Source organism: Schistocerca americana, chromosome 1, assembly GCF_021461395.2.
Source record: "Schistocerca americana isolate TAMUIC-IGC-003095 chromosome 1, iqSchAmer2.1, whole genome shotgun sequence".
Taxonomy (NCBI): Eukaryota; Metazoa; Arthropoda; class Insecta; order Orthoptera; family Acrididae; genus Schistocerca; species Schistocerca americana.
Window position 1 is genome coordinate 1,250,081,611 of NC_060119.1, and position 10,602 is coordinate 1,250,092,212.

Here is a 10,602-nt window from a genome sequence, read left to right on the forward strand (position 1 = left end):
ATAAAGAGTGCTTTGGTAAGTCAGAATAAATTTTTCACCCTGCAGTTGGAAGTGCACTGTTTGAAGCTACCTGGCAAACTAAAACTGCATGCCAAACTGGATCTCAAATCCAGAACCTTGCCTTTTGTGTTACCAACTGAGCTACCCATTCTGCCCTCACAGCTCTATTTCTGCCATTGCTTCTCTGCTAGTTTCTGAATTTCACAGAAGCTCTCCTGCATGTGATAAGTGCACTGGCTGCAAAAGGCAAAGTTCTGGGTTTGAGTCTTAGTGTAGCATACAGTTTTAATCTGCCAGAAAGTTTCTACCCAAATGATACTTAACTCTCTGATGACAGCAGCAATGATATACGTAATGTGAAATTCAAATGCTGGTTGTCAAATGCAATGAAGTGTAATTATTTACATATATATATAGTTAAGAGACATAAAGCAGATAAAAATTTCATGATATTTACATCACAGACACATTGTTACATATAGCTTGATTTATTACAACTTAGAATGACAGTAATCAGAACTTCATGTCATTTAAATCTGATTCCTCATACTGTTTGATGGAGTAGTATGCTTCCTTCTTAAACCACTCTGCTAGAACATCCTCAAATGTACTATAGGGAACAGAATGGACAGCTTTTGGAAGTCTATTGAAAAATCTGAAGCCTAGAGATTTGTGGCTGTTGAGAACATTAGCTAGCCTGCTGTAAGGTATATCAATAGACTGTCCAGTTCTTGTGTTGTGACCATATACAGGCATCTGAAGGTTAAAATTATTTAAATGCTCTTTAACATTCAAAAGGCAACTACACTTGTAGAGGCCTGGGATTGTCATAATACTGAGCTCTTCAAAGCGATCTTTAGAGGATTCTCTTGGTGTCAGTGCTGCTATACACCTGATAGCCTTTTTTTGTCACCTAAATACTGGTACAGTTTTTGAGCTGGGGCAGTTACCCCATAGAAGAGTTCCACAGGTAAGGTGGGAGTTGAAAAATGCAAAATATGCATATACTAGCAAGGTTTTGCTTACATTATTCCTCAGTTTGTATAACAGATAAATCATTTGAGAAAGTTTTGAGCACAATTTTCTGAAATGAGTTTCTGATCTATGTGGAAACCTAAAAGTTTGACTATTTTTTGATGTTCATTGGAGACACTTAAACTGAAACAGAGTCTTCAATTTTGTTGTTATTAATTTGTAAATAATTTGCCTGGAACAAGTTGGTGCAACAGTCCATTGCTACATTTACATTAAGTTGCAGCTCCTCTAGATCATCAACTTCTGTGATTATAGTTGTATCATCTGCATATAGTACTGCCTGACATGGGAAAAAAGGAGGATTAGTCATTTATATATACAATGAGCAGGTATGGACTCAGTACTGAGCCCTGTCTAACACCTTTCTTAACAGTAATGAATCTGACTTTAAGCTGTTTATAGTTACCACATGTTTTCTGTTGCTTACGTATGACTCAATAAGAGCATTCTCTTGAACTCTGTTGCATTTGAGCTTCTGATAAGTGTACTGTGGGAGATAACGTCAAAAGCTTTCCTCAAATCTAGAAGAGTTGCACAGATTGTTTTCTTAGTCACATAGGAATCATACATTTTTTATGATTGTCTCAACTGATTTTACAGTGGAAAGATAAGGTCTGAAACCATATTGTGAGGACCTAAGTAGATTATTTTGTTTGAAGTGCTGGTTCATCTGTTCATGCATACAAATTTCAAGTCTTCCTAATAGTACCTGAAAACACAGTCAGAAAACACTGGTGGTTGGAAGTAGTTCCTACAACTTTACTAAAATAGGCCTGGTTTACGTCACCAGCAAGCATAATGTTTGGCAGCTCAACTGTTAAGAGAGATCACAAAAATCATTAGTTCACTGAAATGTGGGACTACTTCTGTGTATGACAGTATCTCAGCCAGTGTACTAAATTCATGGGTGACTCAATAGTTTCTCCATTAAATTACTTTTCTCAACAGTCCTCAGGTCAAGGATTATTTCCTGAAAGACTAAAGTATGCTGTAGTAATATCAACTTATGAAAGTAGAGATAAGCGGGTGACCTCTAATTACAGACCAATCAACTTGTATTCTCAAGTACATGGTGTGGCAAGTTGCTGTGCAGTTGTAACATAGTGGGAAATGACATCACCAGGTGACTATACAAGTCTGAACTCCTTAATTTTATTAGAAAACACTTTTGGAAGACCAGATTGTGATATGCATCTCACATATGCAGTTATTTCTGTTTTTAACACACAAAGGGTGCATAGGTGATTGCAATACACTACAGATTTTGCTGGGTCCCAAAGAAAAATGTCTGGTGGAATAAGGTCTGATGAGCGACTGACGTATAGGTTTCTGAGTCGACTCATTCCCCAAAAAACTCTTCCAGAACATGTATTGTTAGCTGTGTCCACAATACCCCCATCTTACCGAAATCATGACTGGTTGATTTCATCCTCATTTAGCTGGCCAATGAAATCGTGGATCATTAAACAGTAACTTTCAGTGTTCATAGTTTCTTCAAAAAGTAAAGTTCCAATAATGTGCTGTCTGGATATTGCTACCCACACTCCAATTTTCTAACTATGCAATGATGTTTCAAGAACAGCATGAGGATTATCCATTGACCATAAGCACACATTTTCTGTGTTAACATTACCAGAGCAGTGGAACAAGGCCTCATCTGTATTGAAGGTGACACGAAGAATATCAATGGTATTCCTCTCAGCAAAAGATGCACATCATTTTTGGCAATGGATTCACTTTTCATGATCCATTTTCAGTTCTTGCTCTGCTGTCACTTTATAAGGGAACAGTTTCAGTGTTCACTTAACCACTTGCAACATCCTGCTTACCTGTGATTTTATTGTTGCATTTGGTTTCTTGGAATCTTTTAGTCTCATATCTTGATGAACCGAAATACTGAACGTCAAGGAAAGTGGCATGGGATTCGGAGTAGGACCAGGTGGTTGAATCAACCAAACAGCCCTCGTCAAAGATTTACTGTCCTACACTCGTACTCTCTGCTGGAAGTATCACTTTGCCACGAAGAAAATTGATCCTAATCCTACTCCTAATGATCCGACTCCTCAAGACACCATCCAAATTGAACCCTGCCTGGAACAGTTCCGTCCTCCGTCACAGTGGGACCCACCTCCTCTTCCTCAAAATCACCCTCTCCAAACCTTCCAGGAATTTCTGACTTCCAGCCTTGCATCTCAATCCTTCTTAAAAAACCTTAATCCTACACCCAACATCACCACTGCTGAAGCCCAGGCTATCCGTGATCTGAAGGCTGACCGATCCATCGTCATTCTTCCGGCGGACAAGGGTTCCACGACCGTGGTACTTGATCGTCGGGAGTATGTGGCTGAGGGACTGCGTCAGCTTTCAGACAACACCACATACAAAGTTTGCCAAGGTAACCCCATTCCCGATGTCCAGGCGGAGCTTCAAGGAATCCTCAGAACCTTAGGCCCCTTGCAAAACCTTTCACCTGACTCCATCAACCTCCTGACCCCACCGACACCCCGCACCCCTACCTTCTACCTTCTTCCTAAAATCCACAAACCCAATCATCCCGGCCGCCCCATTGTAGTTGGTTACCAAGCCCCCACAGAACGTATCTCTGCCTACGTAGATCAACACCTTCAACCCATTACATGCAGTCTCCCATCCTTCATCAAGGACACCAACCACTTCCTTGAACGCCTGGAATCCTTACCCAATCTGTTACCCCCGGAAACCATCCTTGTAACCATTGATGCCACGTCCTTATACACAAATATTCCGCACGTCCAGGGCCTCGCTGCGATGGAGCATTTCCTTTCACGCCGATCACCTGCCACCCTACCTAAAACCTCTTTCCTCATCACCTTAGCCAGCTTCATCCTGACCCACAACTTCTTCACTTTTGAGGGCCAGACATACCAACAATTAAAGGGAACAGCCATGGGCACCAGGATGGCCCCCTCGTATGCCAACCTATTCATGGGTCGCTTAGAGGAAGCCTTCTTGGCTACCCAAGTCTGCCAACCCAAAGTTTGGTACAGATTTATTGATGACATCTTCATGATCTGGACTCACAGTGAAGAAGAACTCCAGAATTTCCTCTCCAACCTCAACTCCTTTGGTTCCATCAGTTTCACCTGGTCCTACTCCGAATCCCATGCCACTTTCCTTGACGTTGACCTCCACCTGTCCAATGGCCAACTTCACACGTCCGTCCACATCAAACCCACCAACAAGCAACAGTACCTCCATTATGACAGCTGCCACCCATTCCACATCAAACGGTCCCTTCCCTACAGCCTAGGTCTTCGTGGCAAACGAATCTGCTCCAGTCCGGAATCCCTGAATCATTACACCAACAACCTGAAAACAGCTTTCGCATCCCGCAACTACCCTCCCGACCTGGTACAGAAGCAAATAACCAGAGCCACTTCCTCGTCCCCTCAAACCCAGAATCCCCCACAGAAGAACCACAAAAGTGCCCCACTTGTGACAGGATACTTTCCGGGACTGGACCAGACTCTGAATGTGGCTCTCCAGCAGGGATACGACTTCCTCAAATCCTGCCCTGAAATGAGATCCATCCTTCATGAAATCCTCCCCACTCCGCCAAGAGTGTCTTTCCGCCGTCCACCTAACCTTCGTAACCTGTTAGTTCATCCCTATGAAATCCCCAAACCACCTTCCCTACCCTCTGGCTCCTATCCTTGTAACCGCCCCCGATGCAAAACCTGTCCCATGCACCCTCCCACCACCACCTACTCCAGTCCTGTAACCCGGAAGGTGTACACGATCAGAGGCAGAGCCACGTGTGAAAGCACCCACGTGATTTACCAACTGACCTGCCTACACTGTGATGCATTCTATGTGGGAATGACCAGCAACAAACTGTCCATTCGCATGAATGGACACAGGCAGACAGTGTTTGTTGGTAATGAGGATCACCCTGTGGCTAAACATGCCTTGGTGCACAGCCAGCACATCTTGGCACAGTGTTACACCGTCCGGGTTATCTGGATACTTCCCACCAACACCAACCTATCCGAACTCCGGAGATGGGAACTTGCCCTTCAGTATATCCTCTCTTCTCGTCATCCGCCAGGCCTCAATCTCCGCTAATTTCAAGTTGCCGCCACTCATACCTCACCTGTCTTTCAACAACTTCTTTGCCTCTACACTTCTGCCTCGACTGACATCTCTGCCCAAACTCTTTGTCTTTAAATATGTCTGCTTGTGTCTGTATGTGTGGATGGATATGTGCGTGTGTGCGAGTGTATACCTGTCCTTTTTTCCCCCTAAGGTAAGTCTTTCCGCTCCCGGGATTGGAATGACTCCTTACCCTCTCCCTTAAAACCCACTTCCTTTCGTCTTCCCCTCTCCTTCACTCTTTCCTGATGAGGCAACAGTTTGTTGCGAAAGCTTGAATTTTGTGTGTATGTTTGTGTTTGTTTGTGTGTCTATCGACCTGCCAGCGCTTTTGTTCGGTAAGTCACCTCATCTTTGTTTTTATATATATATTTCTACTTGTTTTAGTTGCCTTTTGTACTTTATTGATCATTGTTGCCACAACAGTGTCATAATCACTGATATCAATTACAGTGTGAATATCGCTGGAGACATCAGGTCTGTTTGTTGCCATTAGATCTAACACATTTCCAACACGATTGGGCTGCTAAACTATCTGTTCTAGCTACTCTTCAGAGAAGGAATTTATGATGTTTCACAGGATGTTTTGCCACACCTACCACTAACAAAACTGTAATTTTCTGAATTGACTGTTTGGTGATTAAAGTTTCCACATGTTTACAGTGCAATTGAGAAATTTGCACACTACCAAACTGAGGGATTTATTTATTTATTTATTGTCAAAGTTTTTGGTGACATCAGGAAGGGAATCTGGTGGTCAATAGAAGGATCTTATTATAGTTTTATGCCCATCCCTTATGCTGAATTTTGCGAAGCAATCTCACATGCAGCATCAATATCTCATTGGGTTTGAGCATCTTGTCTGCTGCAACAAATACACCATCTCCATTTCCCATTAACATAATCTTTTGATATACTCTTGAATTTCCTCCAAAAATCTCACTGCTATCAGCATCGACGATACTGAAGACTCCTACAACAACATTGTGGAAAGCATTGAAAACGTGTTACCAAGTGTTCTCCAACTCAGTAACAAGACGAATATCATTTTGCATCCAATTCCCCAAAGATTCGACAAAGAATATATAAACGAAAAAATTGACATGGTTAATCATCATTTAGTGCAAATGGTGAACTGTTCAAAATCTTGCAACAAAAGTAGAATATCCATAAACTTTGAAATGGAAAGACTGTCTCGTGATAAATTCACACGTCATGAATTCCACTTGAACAGACAGGGGAAGGAGCAAGTATGCAGTAAACTGTCTTCGTTAATTAAAATTAACAATTGTACAAACCAGATGCATGTATCTCTGAATCGACCAGTCTACCTGAAGAAATCAGTGTTTCACCAAAATAGATACAATGTGAAAACCAGTGCAATAGAAGTGCCTAAAATGAAACAAATGCTACTTGACAAGTGGATTACGATTAGAAGCACCACAGCACACGAAAGGCAGGACCCAGAATCCAGGGAACCAGCTACCAAGAAGTCACCACCCACACCTCAAATCAAGGAGGATTTTTTACAGCTAACAATACTAGATGCAAAAAAGAGGTAAGTGGTCAAGCAAGACACAATATAGTCCCTGCTTCATACTTTAAATTGTTCCATCAGAATGTTCAGTCTCTTTCCAATAAACTGAATGAAATACAAATCTTGGTAAATGATATGAGTGATATTTCTGTTTTATGATTTACTGAGCACTGGCTAAATAAAGACATGATAGAACTAGCATACCTATCTCAGTTTAAATTAGCTGCCACATTTTGTAGAGAAGTACTCAGGCATGGTGGTAGCTGCATATATGTTCGAGAAGATATAGGCTTCACTAACATAACCAAATTTGACAGCTTATCTAAAGAAAGAGACATAGAACTCTCAATAGTAAAATTGGCAACTAGCAATTCTGTAATCATCTGTGTATATAGGTCACCAGATGGTGATAAAAAAGTTTTTTGTAATCATATGGAAGAGCCGTTAGAGGACTTCAACACCCTTAAAAAAAATATTATCATATGTGGAGATTTCAATGTTGATTTCTCCAAACCCAGTAAATTTAAAGATGAAATCAAAGACTCACTGAAGTCCTTTAACCTAAAACCAACTATAACCAACCCAACTCGTATAGCCACTACTTCTGCAACACAGATAAATATATCTGCAACACACAGACTGCGAACACTGGTTTTAGTGATCACAATGCCCAAATACTAACAATCACTATTCCAGGAAACACGAAAGCCCAGAAAACTAGAACTATTGTGAGGAAATTTAATAATGAAAACATAGATTACTTTTGTTCTCTCTTGAGAATAGAAATCTGTACTGATGTTTACAGTTCAAACAGCACAGATGAAAAGTTTGATAAATTTATGGCCACATACAAACATTTTTTTGAAATAGCCTTTCCTAGACAAACATCACTTTTAAATTCTGTGCACAAACCAAATAAATTGTTCACAACAGGAATAAAAATATCATGTCAGAACGAAAGGAACTTATATGAATACTCAAAGCAAACCACAAATCCTGTATTTATCAACTACTTTCAACAATATAAACAAATACTTAGACAAGTTATAGCAAAAGCAAAGAAAATGGAAAATGACAAACAAATAAAAAATTCCAGGAATAAGACTAAAGCAACCTGGAGTATCATAAAAAGAGGAACAGGTACTACATCATTAGCCCACAAAAATATAAAACTTCATGAAAACAACAATAAAATAATCAACCCCACAGTAGATGCTAATAAATTTAACAACTACTTTTCTAATGTAGCACACCACCCGATTAACAAACATTACAACTCACAACCAGACAGCAAAACACTCCAGTTAGATACAAAACTTCTTACAAGAACCCTATTCATGTCTCCAACAACACCTGAGGAATTCTCTGTCATTATAAAAAGGTTACTCAATAAGTATTCAGCAGGTACTGATGAAATACCAGATATTATCATCAAAGCAAGTATAACATATATCGTAGAACCATTAACGGATATTTTCAATTCATCATTCGTGAGTGGTATATTCCCGTAAAATCTGAAAATGGCAAAGGTGACACCACTGTACAAGAAAGGGGACAAACATGAAGCTGCAAACTATAGACCTGTATCAGTATTGTCAGGCTTTGGTAAAATTCTTGAAAAACTGTTTCTTAGAAGGCTGACAGCCTTTCTAAATAAAGAAATCATAGTAAGTGATGCACAACACGGATTCAGAACTGGCAGATCAATGCAGTCAGCTATTTATACATTCTTAAATGAAATTCTAACTGCAGTAGATAATGAACAACATGTGTCTGGCATATTTCTTGACCTTAGTAAAGCCTTCGATGTAATTGATCATAATACTCTGTTGCAGAAGCTAGGTAATTATGGAATACGAGGCCTGCCAAACAAGTGGATACATTACTACCTTCATGACCGTCAACAGATCACTCAAATAAAATACAAAGACATAAAAACACAACAAATTTGTAATTTTTACAGTAATGCACAAAACATTACATATGGAGTTCCTCAAGGGTCAGTCCTTGGGCCAATTCTTTTCATTCTTTATGTTAATGATTTGTCAGAAAAAATAACTAAAGGGACAACAGTACTTTTTGCAGATGACACAAATATCCTATCAAATCACGTGATGAGCAAAGCCTACAAAAAAACAGCTACAGGTATAATACAAAATTTGACACAATGGTTCAGAACAAACAAGCTAATAATAAATAATGAAAAAACAGTGACAGTCAATTTCCACAATTCACAGAAACTACAACCTGCAAGACCAATTTTTAAAATTGATGGAAAAACTGTCTCATCCGTGAGCGACACAAAATTTTTAGGTATACATATTCAGCAGAACCTAAAATGGGAGACACATCTTAACCATGTAAATAAAAAGCTTAACACAGTTACGTATGCAGTAAGAATCCTCGCACAAAATACAAGCCGTGCATCTGTGATCACAATGTACCATGGCAGTATTCAGTCACTGCTTATGTATGGCATTATCTTTTGGGGGAGCTCCATAGGTACAAACAAAACATTTAGGCTACAGGAAAAGATTGTTAGAATAATAAACCATGCTAAGTACAGAGACTCCTGTAGATCAATATTTAAAAATCTTAGTATACTCCCTCTTCCTTGCTTATATATGTATGAAATATTAAATTTCACAAAAGGAAGTATTTTAAAAGATGGAAATATCTTCAAATATAACTGTGGTTACCACCCTCATGATACTAGGCAGAAGCATTACTTACATGTCAATACAGTAAGTAGAAACATTTGTAAGAGAGGAGTGTATCATACTGGCATAATGCTGTACAATCACATGCCATCCTATTTGAAACAGATGCAAAATTTACAAAAGTTTAAAGTGAAACTGAAAGAGTACTTGCTTGACCACTGTTTCTATTCTGTTTCCGAGTTTTTAGAGTACCAGAAAAGTGTAGTGTAATTGCACAAATATTCTTAATAAGTCTATCATTTTATTTTATTATATTAAATTTGTCATCATTATTCAACATGTATTGAATAATTTTTAATTATTTATCCTTTCAAAATAACAATGTGTATGATGTTGTATATACTGTACCAACCTGACTTGTCCTACATCGTTTGTGCAAAATATGTACCTAAACACGATTTACAGGACCAATAAAGAAATAAACATACAAATACATCAAAACAAGCTCTACATTATACTGTAAACAGCTGTTAGAATGTTTACTAGTCAACATATTTGTGCATCAAAAGACTGTTTGAAAATGCAATCTCATTTGCTACTTTCATAAACAAAAATGTTTTCATTTGGAAAACTGAATTCGTTCAATTTGCTGTCTTATACTTCCAGTAAATTCAGACATCTGAAATAGCCAGCAAAGATTGAAAGATATAATATTCATCTCTGCAAGATTCTTTTTGATTTAGAAGTTCTCAGTTTCAGGCTACAGTCCCAAAAACAGTACCTGTTATCAAGTAGACCCAGCATGTTCCCAGATTCAAGCAGTGATGAATGAAGGCCTTGTTTTATTAAAATATGAGAAAGCAAGGCCACTTGAGGCGTTCAGACTCTACACAGAATAGAGGAAACTCTGTGCTCCATTTACTGCACACTGTGTACTCACACACCACAACATATACTTGCTACTGACAGTACTTGGTATCAATGACTCAAAGGGAGATTAGATAAAGTGTTGGTCCAGTTTGTATAAGAGATAAAGCAGCGATTCTAGATAAAAGATATGTGACATTAGGGAACAGAAGAGTTGAGTGTAATTGAGCAGGTCACACAAGCACGAACATAAGACATTCCATACTCAGTTCCCAGATGAGATACTTTTATTTTTATTTATTTTTTATTTATTTCATTCGTGTTCTGTAGACCCATTAGCGATAAATGGCTTGGGTGTAGAAAGTGTCATTT

At 39.0% G+C, this 10,602-nt stretch overlaps 1 protein-coding gene across 1 annotated transcript in view; it reads right to left on the reverse strand.

Annotated features, from left to right (window-relative positions):
* Nucleotides 1-10,320, reverse strand: part of LOC124598598 — a 45,645-nt gene extending 35,325 nt beyond the window's left edge. Inside the window, exon 1 of the mRNA XM_047136012.1 lies at nucleotides 10,145-10,320. The gene's annotated coding sequence lies outside the window, so the exon portion shown is untranslated. The remainder of the gene's footprint in view (nucleotides 1-10,144) is intronic.
* Nucleotides 10,321-10,602: the final 282 nt, after the last annotated feature.